Source organism: Triturus cristatus, chromosome 8 (genome assembly GCF_964204655.1).
Source record: "Triturus cristatus chromosome 8, aTriCri1.1, whole genome shotgun sequence".
NCBI lineage: Eukaryota > Metazoa > Chordata > Amphibia > Caudata > Salamandridae > Triturus > Triturus cristatus.
The window spans coordinates 1,585,620,641-1,585,643,082 of NC_140591.1; positions in this window are offsets into that span (position 1 = coordinate 1,585,620,641).

Consider the following 22,442-nt stretch of genomic DNA (forward strand, 5'->3'; position numbering starts at 1 on the left):
ATCGGTACCGGGTAACTTCTCCCGCCCTCCAGCTCTGGCTGGCAGCTATGCAGGTGGTGGAAGTGGCCTTCCAACGGGGGAGATTCGGTCCATATGATTAAGGGAAACCCCGGGGTAACACTTCTATAGCTACAAATTAGCAGGAGACTAATTGGCTTTCCCAGTATTTAAAATAGAGAAGAAATTTACACGTGGTTCTCCTCCGTGGTCACTCTGTCCTGTCTCTCCCTGGTATACTAGCAGATTTTTGGGAGGGCAAGGCTTTACAGTTGGTGGTGACTGATGGAATACGATGGGCGTACTCCAACTGAGTGAAAGAGGAAGTAAGGGGGTTGCAACGCTTACCACCTCCCGCATTGGCACTGCCAGGCAGGAGTGTCTTGTCAAAGGGAATTGCAGGCCATGCAAAGGCAACTTGGGACCATCGCCTATTTTAGGTTTAAGGTCATTTCAGTTAAATCCCCGGTGGAATCTAGAAAGGATGAGGGAACCTGTCCGGATGGTGCATGCTGGCCACTGGCCCGGTTGGGGTAGACTTGTTTTGGCTGGACCTGGGAGAAGGCCGATATCAGCATGCGGTAGGTGAAAAAGGACTACCTGGTCTTGGCCTTATCAGGCATGGTCTTATGCACGCAAGTCCACAGGGTGCCTAGAGGGAGATGGGGTGCTCCTCTCTAGTTTAGGCATGGATCTTTTCTACTGGACTTAGGGGAAGCTTTGGCTGCAGCAGGTTGTATGGAAATAGGTCTACCTTGGTGGGGGGCCCTGGTAGTGACCGTGGCCACTCCCAAGGCTGTGGAGGAGTTACAGGGCGATCCAGGGTCTGCACATACCAAGGGGTATAGCATGCAGCAGCACCGCGTGGTGCTAAGCCAGGATACCCAGGGATGTTTAGCGTGTTCACTGGAAGACCGACGGCGCCCCGCTATCCGACAGGCGGTTGTGGGTCTGAGCAACCAGGGGCTGCCATGTATGCTCCGCCCACCCATCACGGGGGGGCGTGTGAAGCAAGTGGACTGGTGGTCCACGGATGGGAGGGGGGGGACCCTCCCAACATTTGGTATACACCAATTGGCGTTGCCATGGTGACTCTAGGCTTATCAGACGGGCAGGCGGCATAGGGGCTGGCCTGCCCTGGGATCGCCCGTAAGATAACCCACCATGTTTGCATATTGCTTATGCTAATAAACCTGCAGCAATATTTCTCCACTTACATTCAGTAATGTGGTTAAGGCGTTGGACTCGAAATCCAATGGGGTTTCCCCGCGCAGGTTCGAATCCTGCTCGCAGCGGCTCCAGCTTTTGCACGAACATGGCTCAGTGTCCCCGAGGAAACCTTCACTTCCGGAATCTCCATCGAGTCACAGAGTTTAAGGGCAATGATACAAGTGAGATTAGAACATTAAGATCACCAGGTCGTAATTTAGAGAGCGGGTGGGGTCAGGGGTGCTGCTGTGTGTCCTTCCAGGGTCACTCACAGATGCAAGCACTTGCCATTCTTATGGAGCGCGCCTGGTTACGCAGTCTTTCACCGCTCTCGCGGGCTCTCTCACTAGGCGCTATGAGGAAGATGAGGGTCAAAGTGAGGTTGGCGTGATTGTCGAACAGCATCTATGCACTGCGGGTGACGTATGTTAGGTGTATTAGTTGACGCATATTATTGTATTTCATTGCTGGCTGGGAGCATGTGACTTGTTAGCATTGGAGCTGCTGGTGTGTTCTCCGGGCCTACGTTGCTTTTTGCCGCTTGCATTTTAAAGGCGATTATCTTGCCTGCATTAAAGGGAGAGGCAACCCTAATTTTTATCTCAGCCTAAACCCATAGGCGGACGTAAAATTGCATCGTAGCCTGATTGCCATACTTGTTTAGGTTTCACAAGACAGACCCTTTGTTATTCTCTAATGGACTTGGCTGCCGCTCTTTGCTTACCATTAGTCGGTTTTAGTGTCACTGTCCTATGCTTGCTTCTTGCTCGTCAGTTTCCACAGGTTCCTAGTGACCACACCGTCATCCGCTCCACTCAACACACATGCACAGACGTCACCCATAGATTACACCGACACTTTCATTGTGGGTGAAGAACTGCTGCAGGTTTATTTCAAACAACATAAGTATGACGATAAGTGGGTTATCTTACGGGCGATCCAGGGCAAGCAGCCCCTCGCTGCTCCGCCCACCTGGCGAGCCAGCACGCACGGTGGGTCGATGCCCTGCAGTGCGGCACATATTTTCAGATCATCCTTTGGATCACGTGATCTGTCGCATACTCCCGCCCCTTTTGACGGGGGCGGAGCGTGTTGTGGCACACCCCCGGTTGGTTCAGGCCCCCCAACCGCCCGAAGGACTAACGGGGCGCCGTCTTCGCAGAACCTCCTTTGGCTCCCGGACCTTGGCTCGGGCACCCTTACTGTGCCGGACAGGGGTACCCTTACTGTACCGCCTGTCGCAGAGGTACCCTTACTGTACCCTTCTGCCTCCAGATCGCCCTGTAACTCCGCCACAGCTCTGGGGAGGCTTCCGTCGCTGCCAGAGCCCCCCCTTCCTCCCTTTGCTGTTATAGGTGCCCTGCCCCTACGAGCTAGCTTTGGCGTATATGGCATGAAATCCTATTGTGATTTTCAATTGGGCCAACTAGGGTCATTCTGGCTCGGAAGTGTGTTTCCAACAGCTAAGCCCAGTAAAGCAGGATGGAGGTAACGTGTGAGTTAACTGCCTTCCCTACGTTTATCCACACAAGCTGACATCATGGGTGTCGAATGATGGGGTGGGCACTAAAAGCTGTGAACATCAGACGGTATGGGGGGCAACAGCCTCTGTCTTTGTACTCTCACCCAGCACACAGGAAACATACGCTCACTGTCCCTGGCTGCTTCACGTCACTGCCCCTGAATGGTTAATGCCACAAACTTAGCTAGTGACAGCATTATTGGCAAGGGATTCGTTGAGACAATCTCGCCTCCCTACAGCATGCTAATACACTTCAATTTAACAGGTTAACTGCTAACTGCCGCATTACCTTTTTGGCTATCAACCTTACATTTTCTTTCTCTCACGTTGTATTATTATCCTATTGTTTACTTTCAATGACCAATCTCAGCAACATCTCCCTGGACTGGCCTCCCCACTGCCAATAATGACCCAGCCTTCTGGGGATCATCTTAACTACCAAATAATACAGGTTTCATTAAATATTCTTGCAAGTGAAGTTACATTAACTTAGATGATGGAGTCTTATCCTAGCCTTGTTCTTTAATTGCTCATATAAAATCAAACTAAGTCAAGTTTCAAAAGCTTTATTCGACAGCATGTCATAAAAGCAAGTACATCCTAACAATTTCATAAATACTAAGCTAAAATATAATAAAAATACATTAAATCCTAATGCTGGCGAATAACATCAAATAAAACGACATCAATGGATACAAAATCTTAAAAAGATCAAATACTGGATAAAAAGTTAGTTAGACATTTCTTGGTGATAAAACATTCATTGATCAATTTCAAGGGATTTCAGGGCACGAAGACGTAATGTCCATGCCCACCCCAGAAATTTTGCAACAGCAATAGCCAAGCAGGGGGTGCAATCAGATTCTAGAATTCTTAAGGCTTCCTTGTAGCTACGTGTTCCCAGATTTAGACATGCTGGCTTTAACCACCTATGGCGGGGGGCAATGTATAACGGACACACAAACAACAAGTGACCAATATCCTCAATCAAGTCTAAACAATAATGACATTTGTCATCCTGGGAAGATGACCATTTATGGGTAAAAGCTTTTACAGGGAGAGACCCAATTCTGAACTGGAAATACAGTTTCCTATCCAGGGGCCTCTCTATAATATCCCAAATGCCTCACACGATGGTAAAAATTTAATATAAAAAAAACGACCAATCAAACTAAGATAAATATTATTGAAATATTTCGGTTCATTCCTACTTTTAATTCCTTAAAATTGAAGACGACATGTAATTTGCACCCAATTTTTTTTTTTTTTTGGTCAAAGTCAAATCAGTTATAAAATTCAAAACCTAATGCTAACCACAACAATCGGGGACAAATGTGCAAATGTCTTTTTACCAGGCACTGAATATATTTACCGTTTTGTGTAATGTTCGTTATATGATGTTGCTAGTTAATGTTATTGACTGAAACAACTTGCACTGCAATTTCACCTTTTACCATAACTATTGGTCCAAAATATCGTTAAACTTGTTGACGTCAGTTAAAATAATTTCAACATTAATTTATTTTTTATAATTGTTTATTTCAACAGTATGTCACCTTGTGGAACATCCTGTGTGGTTCCACCAGCTCTGTTTTCGAATCTCTCAGTAGGGCACAGACACATTATGTTCCTCCCCTGAAAGATTATGAAATGCAATCCCACATTTGTTATGTCATGGTATACTAAATTTGTAGGGCACACGTATCAGATTGCTTTCCTGGCGCTACTCTGAAACCGGTTAGGGTGGTATGTTACTCATTTACCTGTCTGACTAGCCATGTTTAGGAGTTTGCAGGAAGTCATGGTGTCTGTGCAGGACCTAATCTCTGGAGGTTCAAATATCTGGGACTTAGTGTGAAAAACCTTGTTCCCCAAAGTGTTTCCATTTACAGGATCCCTGGGGAACACCACATGTAGTTTAATCATGGGGTCGTGACGTGGCCAAGGTGAACCCTTCACGTCGCCACATTCATATCGTAGAATGGATGAAGAGAGCAGAATTGGTATTTTTTTATTTTTTTATTTTTTTTTTATTCCAAAACCAAATTACTTTCGAGATTTTCACCATAACCACTTGATGTGCCATTGGCTTGACTATTAGGCAATGTCCTTTTCGAAGGAGTACAGCTCTCAGATATCATCCACCCAACACAGGGCATCTGTGAGTGACACAAAATATTTACACCTCCTTGCGCTTACTAAAATGGACCCGCTCCTCAGTTTCCAGCACACAATGCCCTTTAATGTCATCTGGCCCTGGTGCCTATCAAACTACTGTGACAGCCTCTGTCACCTTCATACAATAAATAAACGAACTTCAAAAGGTCGGTAGCCCATGTCACTCTGGGCTTTCCCTTGCCTCCCTGTGGAACAGGGAGAATAAACTTAAAGATGTTTAGTTTGACACACAAACCCAGGCCTTCCGCATGTCACAAAACAGCTCAGGCTGCTGACTGTCCTGTATAGACTAAGCTGCCACTATGACTGAGTTGCAGAAAACCTTACACCAGCTGTTTGCGACTAGCAAGGCAAATAGGAAAGGCAGCAGCATCTCTTGACTTAAGCGTGGAACTCGCACTAATAAATACCTTCAAGATGTTATGTAAGACACACAGACCCCGGCCTTCAGCTTGTCTCAAAAACAGCTCAGGCTGCTGACTTGTCTGTATGCACTAAGCTGCCACTGTGACTGTGATTTGAAAGAAACATTACACAAGCTGTTTTCGAATGCAAAGATGAAAGACAGCAGCATCTCTTGACTCTAGCGTGGAACTCACAATAATAACATTGGTAGATCAATTTCCGTGTTACACCTTTCTACAAGCTGACCATTGCATTATGGTTGAGACTGGGATTTAGGCTGAACCTTTGACATATTTGTACTCCTGCTACCAAGATAACATATATATATATATATATATATATATATATATATATATATATTACCTACTGGCGGTCGCCAGTAGGTAGTTATAGTTAGGACCACGTTTCCATAGGAAATCCGCAACATTCTATTTTGAATAACTTTGGCGCCGGTTGACGAATCCTCGCGAATTTTTCAAAATAGGTGGGGCGCTACGCTCCGCTCCTACCCTGAAAGTCTCGGGGGGATTCGTCAAGCGGGGGCTGAGATAAAAGGGGGGTCCCAAAACGCGTTTTTCCCATGCATTTTTCCATAGGACCTTTAGACACAGCTACAGCCCGAACGGCTGAACAGAATTACTTGAAATTTGGCAGAGAGGTAGTCCTCAGGTCAAGGAAGTGCCTTTTGTAGGTTTGGTGTAAATCTGTTCAGTAGATCCTGAGAAAATAGCATTTAAAAGCATATATATATGTGGGCGGAGCCTAACCACACATCTCATCCTGAGATCTGATTGGCTGTCAGCACTTCATCCAAGAAGTGTTGGCAGCCATCTTGGGACCAATATACATTATAGCACCTCATTAAAAAGCATTGCAGTTAATAGAAGGTTTTAAGACTTTAGTTACATTATAAATCATTTGTTGATGGTACCATACTCATTTTAGGAATTGTGGTATGTTCTAAGGTGATTTCACCATGTGAAAAAGCCTTCTGCTGGGATATCATGATTGAGAGAAAAATATTTTCTCATGCTTTTACCACAGAGGTTTGGAAGGTGATCAATAGGCTAAACTGAGAGCTTATTTTCTGTAAATTCACATTATCTTTCTCAGTCATGTGAGAATGAAGTCTGACATTCTCAGTAAAACATGTACATCCAACAAGGGCAGAGACTGTCAGTTGATTCCTTTGTGTTCTACTGCAGCTTCCCAGAGTGTTCCAAAGAACTACTAGAGCGCTAACAGTCCTACTTATGATAAACGTATGGCACACCTGAAGCCATCTTGCTTGGATTAAAGTGGTAACTCTTAAAACATTTAATTTAAAAAGGAACAAAATGAGGGGGTTCATTTTTCAATAAAAAGTATGATTAGTGCTGCAGAAAGAAAAATTAGGGCACATTTTGAGTGACTTCTCAAATCCTCTTCTATTTCATTAAAAAATTCTGACATGCAGACTGAAACATGCACTTTCAATACCAGCAGCAGTTTTCCCTGGTGAGCAGTAGCTTTACTACAGTGATCTAATGAGCAAAAAGAGTGCTAACATTCTGAATTTATGGCAAATGTGTGACACATCTGAATGCCTTCTTGATGGAATCAAAGTAAAAAACTGAAAGTATTTCCTACTGAGGAGACTGCAGTAAATGAGGAAATTAGGAAACTTCATAACAAATAAGTCTCCCAAGATGGCCACCAGAGACAAAAGAGCCCAAATGTAGCCCAAATATCACCCAGATGTAGCCCAAATATAGCCCAATGACAGAATGTCCCAGAATGTTCTTAAAAACAACTAGAGCGCTTACTGTCTTCATTATGACAAAAGTATGGCACACCTGAAGCCATCTTGATTGGAATAAACTGGTAACACTTAAAACATTTAATTTAAAAAGGAACACAATGAGGAGGTTCATTTTGCCATAGAAATTGTGATTAATGCTGAAGAAAGAAAATGAGGGCACATTTTGAGTGACTTCTCAAATCCTCTTCTATTTCATTAAAAAAATTCTGACATGCAGACTGAAACATGCACTTTTAATACCAGGAGCAGACTTCCATGGTGCAGTAGTTTTACTACAATGATCTAATGAGCAACTAGAGTGCTAACATTCAGAATTTATGGCAAATGTGTGACATATCTGAATACCTTCATGATGGAATCAAAGTAAAAAACTGAAAGCATTTCCTACTGAGGAGACTGCAGTACATGAGGAAATTAGGAAACTTCATAACAAATAAATCTCCCAAGATGGCCACCGGAGACAAAAGAGCCCAAATGTAGCCCAAAATCACCCAGATGTAGCCCAAATATAGCCCAATGACAGAAGTGTGCAAAACACTTATTATTTTGTGTTTTTGCAGTGTTATATAGTGCAGACTTGTCAGGTATTGGAGTGCTTTACATGAGCATTGGTTACATCACACAAGAACACATTCATTTTGGTTGTAGACATGTGGAGACTAAGTGATTTGACCAGAATCACAGAATGTCGAGCTGAAGCAGAAACTTCAACCTGGTTCCCCAGTTGCAAAGTCTGCAGTTCTGGAAGTAACACCACATCATCTCCCCTAAGTGCAACATTTAATCAAGTGGTCAACTGGATAAAAAAACATAAAGATAACAAATAATTTAAAAGTGCTTTGTCGCTATTTGAAAACTCAGAAAATATGTCCTTATTTTAGCCTTTTAGAGCACTAACCATAATTTTGATGCCAATAAGACCCTCTCATATATGTAATTTCTAAAGGAAATGCTCTAGGTATTACAGTTTTGATTACATCAAGATGATGTCAGGCGTTCCACACTTTTGTAATAAATATAGAATGTTAGCAATCTAGTTGTTCATTAGGATACTGTTGAGAGGCAGAGGCCAGGGGCACGGACTCTGAAAATTGAAGGCAGGTAGGAGGGTGCAAAGGCAACAATTTAACCACACTGAGCAGGCAGGAAGGGCCGTGGAAGCACAACAGACTATGGAGGGCAGTGGAAAGGGGGGCAGGGGCAACAAACCAACAATACAGGACTTGCAAGAGAGGCTGTTGGAGGAAAGATCTATTACGGGTCAAGGAAGCTAGGGGCGGTCCCCAGATCCCCGGGAGCCACCACAGAACTGAGCAGGAGAGTGAGTCAGGGACAAAAGGGGCACCTTAATTTGAGCCGGGGTGCCTAGGAACGCTTGCTCCAAAAATGAAGAAAACAGACATATGAGACATGGAATTGGAGGCAGAATACAATGGCAGTTTAATGAGAAGATGCAACTTCAAAGAAACCGCAGAATAGAGACATAAAGTACAAAATACAGAATCCAGATAATCATACAGCTGTCATGATATTCTCTGTATCTCAATTAATGTACTGACAGAGAGAGAGAGAAAACACATCTATAAATGCAAGGAAAATGTTACCTAGGAACACTCACGTTTACTCTTAGAGCAAGCATTCCTGCAATTACAATACAAAATCTTTTAAATGCAAAAGTAAAGAGAACAATGGTTAAACATAACATGACATTTCATATAGGTAAAATAGAATAAGATACTTCAAGCAAAGCAGAGCAAGACATTTTAAGCAAAGGAAGACAAGAGCTCCCAGCTCTTGGGGAAAACCTGCACTGGCTGTTAACCTACATACAGACGGCGAGGTAGTCCGTCGATATCTGTGGGTGCTCCCTTTTTATATCATTTTGTGGGCTCCTTTGCCCCTACATCTACCTACGTATGCTACCCAAAAGCTTCGTCTGCAGATTTTACCAGACATTTCGTCATTTACCCACTTAATGCTGACAATGGACTGGGTGAAAAGGTCAGTCTCTCAGGCCAATCGCTTATCGTAAGTTCCATAGAGCAAGCAGAAAATAATGGGTATTGTACGGGAATTCAATATATTCATGTATAAAATCTCCTCAGTTCTCCTAACTTGACGCTCTGCGGTTGCCACTTCCTTAAAAGCGGGAAACCTGCCCAGGAAGCAAGTACCAGTCCAGGATGCAGCCTACTGTATGTCGACAGCTTCAGGGGGATGTTGAACTTTGATACCGAGCACGGAGCACTCGGGTAGGGTGGGGGCTACTGGTTTGGAGCAGAAGGCCTCGCAGACCTGCCTTCAGACTGCTATACACTAAAATTGCAGAGCTATGGTCAATTTAACAAAGAGGCCTACATATTGAACAGAAGGGCCTACACAGGGGTTTTATACTGGCTGAGTGGTAAGGATGTCTCAGGATAATTATATAGCAACACAGGACCCGCTGGTCAATTTAATACGGCCTACAAATGCAGCTGGCAGGGCAAGGACAAGGGTCTCATACTTCAGGTGTGGACAGAACGGGCCAGGGGCCCCCTGTGATACAAAATCTACCCTCCTTCAAGCCTGTGGCAATGTAATAGACCATTGTGGGCAGAAGGAAGAGGCAATGGTAGTACAACCATACATGCCAACAGACCCGATTCAGCCAGGAAACGTCCAATGTTTTTAAGCTCAAATGGGCTTTATTTGATCTGTCTCCTGTCTACAATATCCTCTTTTTCAATGTAACTCAAAGGGGAAAATCAATACCCCAGTTTTTTTTCAAAATCTCCCTCTTACCAAGTTCAAAATGTTCGCAAGTATGGTACATTGGATCATGGAAGGAAATGGGATAGGGACATGGACTTGGATAACAGAGGACAGGAGGGACATGGAGAGGTGCACCAAACTGACCCTGCAGGGCAGGCATCAGGGTTTGCAGCAGCACAATACACCACACGGGAGTGCAGCACAACAATCCATAGAAAGCAAGAGGGAGGGGACAGGACCATGCACATGGACAACAGAGAACAGAGGGGCAAGAGGCAATGGTAGCTAGCTGACCATAATGGACAGACAGGAGAGAAAGCTGCAGCATAACAGATCATAAAGGGCAGGAGGGACGGATCAGGGGCATTACAATGGAACAGACAAGCCAGGAGGGAGGGAGTAGGGCTGGGGGCAAGGGGGCAGGGCAGGAGCAGCAAGATAGCCATGGAGGTCAGGCAGGATGGGCACTAGAAGCAAGACACACCATGAAGAGCAACAGTGAGACTGTGATGGCATACACACAGACCATGGAGGGAAGGTGGGAGGGGGTCAGGGGCAGCTAACTGACCACACAGGGAAGGTGGGAGGGGCCATGGCAGCACAGAAGACCATGCATGGCAAGTGGGAGGGTTAGTGGCAGCACAATGGCTATGATGGGCAAGAAGGAGGGTGGAGGGGCATGCACAAAGGACGATGGAGGATAGAAGGGAGGGTCAGGACCTGTGCACAGACAAGAAAGTTCAGGGGAAGGGACCTCACAACAGACCACACGGGGCAGGCAGGAGGAGCAGCTGCAGCACAACAGACCAGGGAGGGCAGAAGGGTGTGGCAGTACAATGGACCATGTAGGACAGGAGGAAGAGGATAGGGGCATGGCATGTGGACAGGCAGGGTGGAGGTGACAGGGACAGGTTACAGTCATCTGACAATGCTAGGCAGGTGGGAGGGGAGTGGCAGCTCAACAGAACACTCAGAGTAGATAGGAGTGGCAGGTCCATGGGACATGGTGGGCAAAAAGGATGGAGCAGGGGCATGCACAAAGACATCGGAGGGCAGGGGGAAGGAGAATAGGGGCAGCAAGCTAATCACAGAGTTTAAGCAGGAGGTCAATGATGGGGCATAGAATTGGGCAATGGAGGGCAGGAGGAGTGGACTGGTACATCATACTGAGGGCAGTGGCAGCACATCAGACCATGCATGGCAGGAGGGAGGAGGCTAGTCCATGGATTCACACAACAGAGGATAGGGAGGAAGGGGATGGGGCAGCAAGCTAACTGTTCAGAGAAGGCGGGTATTAGGAACTTTATTGTTTTTAAAACATTGTGTCTGTGCGAACTACTTAAAATATGAACAAGTATGCAGCATAATCTCACTTTTATTCAGGAAGAAGAGGACGTTTGTGACTGTGACTCCGGGCTCACTTGGCAGAAACACCCCCTGACCCTCCACTCCCTATCGCAAAATGTAATGCCCGTGAAAAGGGTAGGTGAACACAGTGTTATATAGAACATAGTCCTGAGAGCACGATTGAAAATGAAAACTAGATATAGTGTATGGTATAAACTATGCACCAAAAAGTGTGATATAAGATGAACCGGGCGTGAAATATAATATGCAATACATTGTGCGCAATGACAGATTCATTGGAGAGCGCGAGATAGCACAGGCACTAGCGCGTGCTATGCGATATGCGCCTTGGAGTGTAATATGCACAGGGCAGTGTTGTGTAACCTAACTAGTCTCTAAAGTTGTAATATAAAATATGTGCTGGGGAGTGTAAGGTTGCATATGCACTGTGACAAAGATATGGATCCCAGATTGTAATATGTATGGCATAGCACTGTGCGTTATAACATAGGCATCGAGAAAGGCACGTTAGATGGGGCAATATAACCCGTGCGAAGACAAGTGTGGCATGACATATTCACGGGGTGGTGTTACAGTGCACATGGGCTAGAGAGTGTCATAGCATATGCACTAGCTAGTGGAATACAACACAGAGGTGTGTGGCACACGGCAGGCAATGGTGGGTGTAACACAGCATTGGGCTCTGTCAGGAGCGCGCTGTGACTCTCAAGTGATGTTCGTCCCCTTTCCAGAGAGTAAAATAAAAAGTATTACACATCCGGCAGTGGATGTGTGTTTTATTAACCGTGAGGGGGGTTTCTTGCATAGTTTTGGTCGAATTTTTGTCGAATCCCCTTTGAATGGCTTGGTGTGCATGTGTATTAAATGTGCCCGTCAATAGCTACCCAAGTTTGTATAAATAAATGACAAGGGTGTCTACCGGGATTAGGCACGGTAGGGCATCAGACATGTCAGAGCTTCACTAGTGGTGTAAATACATTCCACGTGGATTCATTGCATGCATAGTCGCCTTTTAATGAATATCACGCAAATCGTCATGGTGATAGGTACGTACGGTTTGTCCAGCATGTCCTAGGTGTGTCTATAAATATATATTTTTTAAAAATAATAAAAAACAGTGGCCGGCCCTGGGGATTGGGGTCAAAAAAATATAATTAGGAGACTGGCCCTGGGGGATGGGGTCATCAGGGCCAATAAATTAGAATAAGAAGGGGAACCAAACAGCCCCCCTTCTTAAAAAACTAAAATAAATAAAAGACTGGCATCGTGCCGGAGGCCATGCCCCCTCCGTGCAGCACTCTGCAAACGCGCCCCCAACAGGTATCTCCAGTATGCGCCAGGGAGCTGCGCTGCAGCCAGGTGTTCTGAGGCCAAGCCCCTTTTTACACCTCTCTGCAACGCAGCTCTGTGGCGCTTACTGGAGGTACCTAGTGGTCTAGTTTCACCCTAGGGACCCTTAGGATTCATGGGGACTTAATCTCTCAACTTAGAACAGCCACAGGGCGCGTTTACACAGTGGTGAAGGGAGGGGACGGGGCCTGAGGTGACGTGTGCAAACACGCACTATGGCACGTTTTAAATTGGGGATATAATTTCCCTTCAATACTGAGGGCCCCTGGGGGCTAACTAGCCCACCAAGTGCTTCCAGTAAGCGCCACTGAGCTGCATTGCAGAGAGGTGGTCCAGGCCGTGCCACTTTTTACACCTCTCTGCAACGCAGCTCTGTGGCACTTACTGGAGGTACCTAGTGGGCTAGTTGGACCCCAGGGACCCTCAGGATTCAAATGAACTTAATCTCCCAACTAAAAATGGACACAGGGCGTGTTTACACAGTGGTGAAGGGAGGGGACGGGGCCTGAGTTAACGTGTGCAAAAACGCCCTGTGGCCTGTTTTAAGAGGTAGTTTTAATCCCCATGCCCTCTTATATACTAGGGGCTTACAGAGGAGGTCATGCTAATCACAGGGGGACCCCAACGCATAATGTTCCCTAGTGTATGTAGGTGTTTTCACTGTATTCTAAGTGTCTTTTAACATAGCACTGGCTCTAGGACTGGTTAGTCAGGCTCAGTTACCACCAGTATCCGTCTGAAAAAGTTGAGGGTACAGGATGATTTTGCAACAAGGCTTCTTTCTGCTCTTCTTTTTGTTCTTTCTGCACGTTATCCTTCTTCCTGCACTTATCTTCGTATTTGAGGACTTCTGTTGCTTCTTTCTGCACTTCTTTTGTTTCTTTCTGTGCATTTTTTCTTCTTTCTTCACATGTCCTATCTCTGTAGGCATAGTTAGAAATTAGCATTTAAAAAACCTTTGAAATTCACAGAAAAAACCATAGGTTTCAGGCACGTTATAGTTAGGAATTAGCATTTAAAAAACCTCAGAAATTCACTGAAAAAACCATAGGTTTCAGGGGTGTTATAGTTAGCTGGACTTTTCACTTGTACAAAACCATTGAAATTCCCCCGTTATAGTTAGTTCAGCTAACTATAACTCGGGCGCCCGCAATGCACTGCTGATGACGTCACATATTACATCACTCATGACATGGTCAGTGACATCACTCATGACATCACTGATGACATCTCAAATGACATCACTGATGACATGATGACATCATCCTTGTGATAGAGTGGCAGACCTCCTCTCACCCTAATATAACCTTTGATACACACATTCAAAAATAGAGACTAAAATTTTCAAAACAATGGACATACCAATACCAGTTACAACAACCTCTTCAGTAATTCTAAGATCCACATACACATCCACTCATTCACCAACAGTCCTATACAGTCACTCATACATGTACTCACTCATCATATGTACTCATACACCTATACATCCTGTTACACAATGCCACTCATCCATAGAGTTACTCACACACATAGTCACTCATGCTAATAAAGAATCAAACATACATTTACTTGCATATACAGTTATACACACACCACCATACTTACTTCTACGGAAACTTACACATACTTAGTCTTTTAAACAATCACTTATAGAAACACATACTTATTCATACAGGAACTCTTTCAATCTCTCACTCTCACATATACTCACATATATACACCAATAGTCACATATACTAGTTTAAAACATATGTAGTTACTCATAAAGACACTATTGAGACAGTCATTCACTCACTAACACACCCATACACACACTCATCCACCCATACAGTCCTGCACACATGCTGTGTTCAACACATACAAACAGTGAGTCACTCATTCATGCACCTATGCACTACGTAATACCCCCCACCGAACCATGCAGACACTCAGACTGATACTCAAAAAACCAACTAATAACCTATATAGACACCCATGTAGCTACTCACCAACCCATGCAGCCACTTATACACAAAGTGAGAGACTGATACAGATATTTACATATTTAAACATTACTCACTAAGCCATGTATTCACTATGATACACTTAATCAGTCAGTTACACAATCAATTTTTCAAAAACAAATCATCCATTTAGACACTTATATACCCATTTATTCTTCCATCGACCTTGAGATATACATATATAAAACATATTTAATTTTCAGAAAAACACACATTCACTGGATGATGTCATCAGTGATGTCATCAGTGATGTCATTTGAGATGTCATCAGTGATGTCATGAGTGATGTCACTGACCATGTCATGAGTGATGTAATATGTGACGTCATCAGCAGTGCATTGCGGGCGCCCGAGTTATAGTTAGCTGAACTAACTATAACGGGGGAATTTCAATGGTTTTGTACAAGTGAAAAGTCCAGCTAACTATAACACCCCTGAAACCTATGGTTTTTTCAGTGAATTTCTGAGGTTTTTTAAATGCTAATTCCTAACTATAACGTGCCTGAAACCTATGGTTTTTTCTGTGAATATATATATATATATATATATATATATATATTCACTGAAAAAAACATAGGTTTCAGGGGTGTTATAGTTAGCTGGAGTTTTCACTTGTACAAAACCATTGAAATGCCCCCGTTATAGTTAGTTCAGCTAACTATAACTCGCGCGCCCGCAATGCACTGCTGATGACGTCACATATTACATCACTCATGACATGGTCAGTGACATCACTCATGACATCACTGATGACATCTCAAATGACATCACTGATGACATCACTGATGACATCATCCAGTGAATGTTTGTTTCTCTGAAAATTAAATATGTTTTATATATGTATATCTCAAGGTCGATGGAAGAATAAATGGGTATATAAGTGTCTAAATGGATGATTTGTTTTTGAAAAATTGATTGTGTAACTGACTGATTAAGTGTATCATAGTGAATACATGGCTTAGTGAGTAATGTTTAAATATGTAAATATCTCTATCAGTCTCTCACTTTGTGTATAAGTGGCTGCATGGGTTGGTGAGTAGCTACATGGGTGTCTATATAGGTTATTAGTTGGTTTTTTGATTATCAGCCTGAGTGTCTGTATGGTTCGGTGGGGGGTATTACGTAGTGCGTAGGTGCATGAATGAGTGACTCACTGTTTGTATGTGTTGAAGACAGCATGTGTGCAGGGCTGTATGGGTGGATGAGTGTGTGTATGGGTGTGTTAGTGAGTAAATGACTGTCTCAATAGTGTATTTATGAGTAACTACATATGTTTTAAACTAGTATATGTGACTATTGGTGTATATAAGTGAGTATATGTGAGAGTGAGAGATTGAAAGAGTTCCTGTATGAATAAGTATGTGTTTCTATAAGTGATTGTTTAAAAGACTAAGTATGTGTAAGTTTCCGTAGAAGTAAGTGTGGTGGTGTGTGTATAACTGTATATGCAAGTAAATGTATGTTTGATTCTTTATTAGCATGAGTGACTATGTGTGTGAGTAACTCTATGGATGAGTGGCATTGTGTAACAGGATGTATAGGTGTATGAGTACATATGATGAGTGAGTACATGTATGAGTGACTGTATAGGACTGTTGGTGAATGAGTGGATGTGTATGTGGATCTTAGAATTACTGAAGAGCTTGTTGTAACTGGTATTGGTATGTCCATTGTTTTGAAAATGTTAGTCTCTATTTTTGAATGTGTGTATCAAAGGTTATATTAGGGTGAAAGGAGGTCTGTCACTCTATCACAAGGATGATGTCATCAGTGATGTCATCAGTGATGTCATTTGAGATGTCATCAGTGATGACATGAGTGATGTCACTGACCATGTCATGAGTGATGTAATATGTGACGTCATCAGCAGTGCATTGCGGGCGCGCGAGTTATAGTTAGCTGAACTAACTATAACGGGGGAATTTCAATGGTTTTGTACAAGTGAAAAGTCCAGCTAACTATAACACCCCTGAAACCTATGGTTTTTTCAGTGAATATATATATATATGTAGTTATAGTTAGGACCACGTTTCCATAGGAAATCCGCAACATTCTATTTTGAATAACTTTGGCGCCGGTCGACGAATCCTCGCGAATTTTTCAAAATAGGTGGGGCGCTACGCTCTGCTCCTACCCTGAAAGTCTCGGGGGGATTCGTCAAGCGGGGGCTGAGATAAAAGGGGGTCGCAAAACGCGTTTTTCCCATGCATTTTTCCATAGGACCTTTAGACACAGCTACAGCCCGAACGGCTGAACAGAATTACTAGAAATTTGGCAGAGAGGTAGTCCTCAGGTCAAGGAAGTGCCTTTTGTAGGTTTGGTGTAAATCTGTTCAGTAGATTCTGAGAAAATAGCCTTTAAATCAATATATATATCTGAGCCAGCTTACGGTGCGCTTACGGTACGCTTACCGTACGCGTACGGTGGCGTGCGCGAGCGCGATTCTGATTGGCTCTTAGATCTTAGTAAACATTCGAATCGGCCGAAACCAGGAAGCGGCGGCCGCCATTTTCTCTCTCGCACTGAGAGTGTGGAATAAAATACAAAGCACAAAAACATGTAAAGGGGCTGTTTGGACAGCTCCAAAACACCTAGCCTTATTGTGGGAGTCCCCAATGATCCCCCAAGGCCAAAAACCGAATTTTTATTTTTTCGCTAATTTCGCCGATTACGCTTACCGTACGCGTACGGTAAAAAAATATATTAAAAAAAAAATTATCCACACTCTCCCCACCCCGTGTGCAATTTGTGCCTGAAGGGCACCATTTGTGCATGGCTTAAAAGAGGTGTGAAAAATTTAAATATTACCTTTCAAAACGAAGTGCATCATATGTCCTCCATGTGCGCACGGTGCGCGAAGCGCATCGTGCGTACATGGCCCATCTAGCGTAACGTGGGCACGCGGTGCGCGTAGCGCACCGCGTGCCCACCGTGCGTGCACGGCACTAACTGCGTAAAGTGGGCGCACCGTGCGCGCACGGAACGAACTGCGTTAAGTGGGCGCGCACGCCACGAATGGCGTAAAGTAACTTAGCATTTAAAAAACCGTACAAATTCACTGAAAAAACCATAGATTTCACACACGTTATAGTTAGGAATTAGCATTTAAAAAACCTTGCAAATTCACTGAAAAAACCATAGGTTTCACACATGTTATAGTTAGCGGAAATTTTACTGATAAAAAACCAATGAAATTCCCCCGTTATAGTTAGTGCAGGCAACTATAACTCACGCGACCGCAATCTTCTGCTGATGACATATGTGTCTTTATGAAAAAAAAATATTTGTAATATATGTATAGCTAAAAATTTATGGAAGAAGACATGGGCAAATAAGTGTCTAAATACAGTATTAGCATCAGCAGAGGATTGCGGTCGCGTGAGTTATAGTTGCCTGCACTAACTATAACGGGGGAATTTCATTGGTTTTTTATCAGTAAAATTTCCGCTAACTATAACATGTGTGAAACCTATGGTTTTTTCAGTGAATATATATATATACATACCCTCCCTTATCCTGTTGCCCCACTCGGGACACATAACTTCGTCACTTCGTGAGAATAACTTTACGGATGGTATGTTTGACACACAAACCCAGGCCTTCCGCTTGTCTCAAAACAGCTCAGGCTGCTGGCTTTCCTGTATAGACTAAGCTGCCACTATGACTGTGAGTTGAAGAATAAATAAAATCACACATAAACACCAAAGTACCAGACTGACCCAAATAATAATACAAACATAAGCAACCATTTGCAAAGCCGATATGCCTGGCTTGCATTCATTTTGTACCCTAACTACAAAACGTAGAAGGCAGACAAAAATAAAGCAATAACGATTGATCACTCTATTTGATGCATCTATGAGGAAAACCAAAGTGTGATGATATATTGTACTTTAGAGATTTTAAGTAGTCCCTGATACTTTCAATGAAAGCATTCACTTGGAGGCGGAATAATCCACCAAGCAGCCAGTAACATGATGTGAGTAACGCTGCTCTGGGGAACCCACATTCTACCCCATTTCGATTTTAAAGCATTTGTAGCTATAATGTTTTAAGGAAAATGCCCTATCAAGCCAGATATCAAAAGGGTAAGAACCTGGGGAGGTCAAAGAACATATTGGCCTTGAGCATAAAGTATGATAAATCTACCCACATTTATTCGTAATTTTCTTCCATGTGAAGCTCTTAAAATATATTTTCTCGTGTTTGGAAATAGGGGACATATTTACTTTCTAACTTTCAAAAACTGTCACAACTCCTACAACAAATGCCGCTTCTCAAATAAGTTCACTTACTCAAGATGTGTTTTAAACACAAGTGGCGCTTGGAAAACCCATAATATCTAATCATATATAAGCTTGTTTTCATTACGTAGGCAATGCAATCAAAACACCTCTGGTGTGATGCCTCAAGACAACTGTAGATTTACAAAAGAAGAGAGAAGTCTCAGCGCCTTATCAATATGCAGTGATTCTGGGAAAATCACTTAATCTCCCCGTGCCTAATAAGAAAAGAGTGTGTCCCTGGTGTGGCCAGACTGTGTGGCCGCCAAGGTTGGGGGCCTAGAGGATCGCTGCAACCCAGTTTCCCATATTTCAAAGTTCCCTCCTGGATGGTCTACATTCTGCACCTATCAAGGCCTTTTCTTGCACAATACATTCTGTAAAGGGAACATGTGCCAGAACACTAAAACGTCTATTATTTCCATGGGGGATAACCTCGTGCAAAGATGGGACCAGGGGCATAACACATCCGTTGCTGCACGTAGGGCCTAGGTTCCTTGTTCTGGGAAAGGGGGCAGTTCAGCCACCTTTCATTTTTTTGGCCCCAAGCACCGACTGTGAGCCCCCCCCCTCAACGGCTTATGGCCACGGGGCTGCCGGCGACACGGTGTGCAGACAACTGGGCACAACTGTGGAAATTTAGCTTGCGAACTGAACATTATCTGCGCCATCTTGTCTCTCCCCAGTGCGACACACAGGAAAGCGCACGGCAGCCATTTTTAGGCACCCTGGTCTCTCCCTGCTCATTGCCGATCGCCAGCGCGTCCCCCTGGCGCTGCGAGCATTCCCCCGCGCGCCAGCCACCCCCGCTCTCTCATACACAGGCCATAAACCCTCTCCTTCTGCGCGACCCAGCCATGGAACCACATCCCACGCCTGACCGACATCCCATACATGGTCATGCATCTCTTTGATAACCCCCTTCCTCTGCGCTCAATTGTCCGAACCGATCCCAGGCCATCACCTAGCCCTGCGGATGCAGTTTATTGCCCCTACTGTAAGGGAAACACCCCACATCAAAGGGATTACAGTAGATCAAGGCCCCCCACCCCCTGAGACCCGACCGGTCACACACACCCCCGGGAATTGGCGGAATGTCCAGCTGTGTGATAGCCATCTCCTACTGTGGGTGGGGTGGGGACTTCCACTGTAGATATGTGTGGGAACGAGCTTGAAGTGGGGATTCTGAGGATGTTCTTTCATGTATCAAAGCAATCTCAAGAATGTGCCATGTATGATAAACCTGCAATAAAGTCATAAACCTGTGTATAAGAGGCCAGGTCTCAGAGATGCAGTTAGAGCACCTCGTGACGATACCTCGTTGTCTGATCTGATGTGTTCCACTCCGACGGAATAAAACTTTGTTTCCTGCCTTCCAGTCTCCGGCGCCTGCCTCTTTATTGGTTTAGCATCGAATGGTATAAGAGGCGATTACCGCCGGGCAATACTTGAAAGGTTATCGACTACGACTGCCGCTACCATTTAACACAACAAACGAGACAAACTGCCCTCGTGTAGCGGCGCCACGCACAAACACGAATCCACACCTGTAAAGCGCGAACAATCTCCCGTCAGGGCCTCCAAGCGCCGATTTGCCGCCGGCTCCGGGGAAAAGCGAGACCTATTGCATTGCAAATGCCAGCCCCCGTTAGGCAGGGGTAGATAGGGTAATTTGCCGAATCACAGGATGCTCAGCGTCATTCCCGAGACTCGAACCCGGTGACAGGTTCGAGGTTGGCCGCTCTAGCCGTTAGGCCAACTCCGCTCACCAAGCACGACCCTCCCGCCCCCAATACAACGGCCGGGGAGACGACTGATACTCCTGCATTATGGCGAAGTCAACTGCGCCCTCAAAGTCAGCGTCGATGGCAAGAAGACGGTGATCCCAATACTTCATGATCTGCCAGTGTGCGCTTCACTCGGTAGAGAGTTCACAAGGGAGAAGAAAGTGCCTCAAATCTCGCACATCAGTCAATTCTCCATTTATACATGTGTTCATTGACTACGATGGAGGACAGGGTATACTGTAAAGAGGAAGCCCTGTCTCTTCTGCCTGTGTCCTAAAATGCCATACACACACTCTCCTACCCAACCGCATTTCTAATACCATTTCTAATACTGTGGGGGGGGGGGCGGGTGTTAAGTGAGTGTAAACCATGACCATGTAGCCTGCATCTCATTGGTGCACCCTGGCAGGGCCTGTATCTTACCAGGAGGGAGGCAAGAACCCCCCGTGGCCTGCATCTCCCCCTTTCTGACAGTGCTGACGTCAAGTGGCGGAACGCTGACCGAAGTGCAGGTAACGCGTCCCTGACGGGTCATGTCTCACGCACGTGCATCAAGCCCGGAAACACCAAACTGTGCATTGTGTTTCCTTACCGTGACCCCCCACGAATTCCAGGAGAGCAATGACACCGCAAATACCAGCCGCTGCATCAGGACAGTGCATTGCTAACAAAGGGGGCACCACCCCCGTCATCAAAAACCCACGCCATCAAAAAAACAAAAACGCTTGCAGCTCCCTATTGACTACCGGGGCCCCCCAAGATATCTCCGGAGATTCACACAAAGCCCGCGACAACCTCACACGCCGCTGGCAAACGCGCCCAAACAACCACAACTACAAGGGCGGCCCCGCATCACCTTCCGCTTGCCGTGAGCCCGCAACAGCCGCGTGCCCCCCCCGGATCCAAACCCTAAGTAATACGCGACGCAAGCTCGCAGGTATATACAGCAGACGTTTTGAATTGGGATACCTCGGACAATGGAAAAAGACACAATCAGCGTGTTATCCTCCACTCAAAGTTACGAAACTAGGAATGATGAGCAATTTGTGCCCACACCAAACATCGCAATACAAAACATGTTACACGTAAAGGTGCAAAACAATTTCTTTTATCTACCTCAGAAGCATGGAAGGCCGGTACGGCCTGCTTCGTTTCAAAAGTATGACCTGGAATTTACATAAAGATCCCTGAAGCGGGAGCTAAAAACACAATCATTACATCATAGTACAAAAATAAAACACCATCTTTCCTGAATTAGTGCTGTTAGAATTTCGATCTACTGCGCCATGTTGAATTCTGCAGTGTCGCTACAGAAAATAACAACAATTCAAATTCAGGGCACATTCAAATTCAGAGCGGGCCCTGAAAGGAGCAACACCCTTGATAAATCTCCCCGTAAACAAAAGATTAGGAGGTAAGGGACATAGCAAACAACTAAGAGCCAGGGTTTAGACCAATTAAAATCAGCGAGCAGTGTGAAATGCAGGTTTAAAATACATTTAAAATCACAGGGAACGAACCACACAAAGCTTTGCTTGGATGTATCATTATTTACTAACCAACATAATTTCTGGTAGATTAGTGACTGCATGCCTCAGTTTTGTTGTCCTGTTGAGTTTCGGACCAATTATAGATACACTTGAGACGACGTGCTACGTAAGATGTGACTGAGAAAAGTGCGGCGAAGAAGGCTCGGGGCTCGGAGCGCGTAGCTCAGGCCCGCAGCCTAGTGTGCCAGAATCAGTGCGCAGGGCATAGGGAACAGAGAAAACTCAGTGGCATC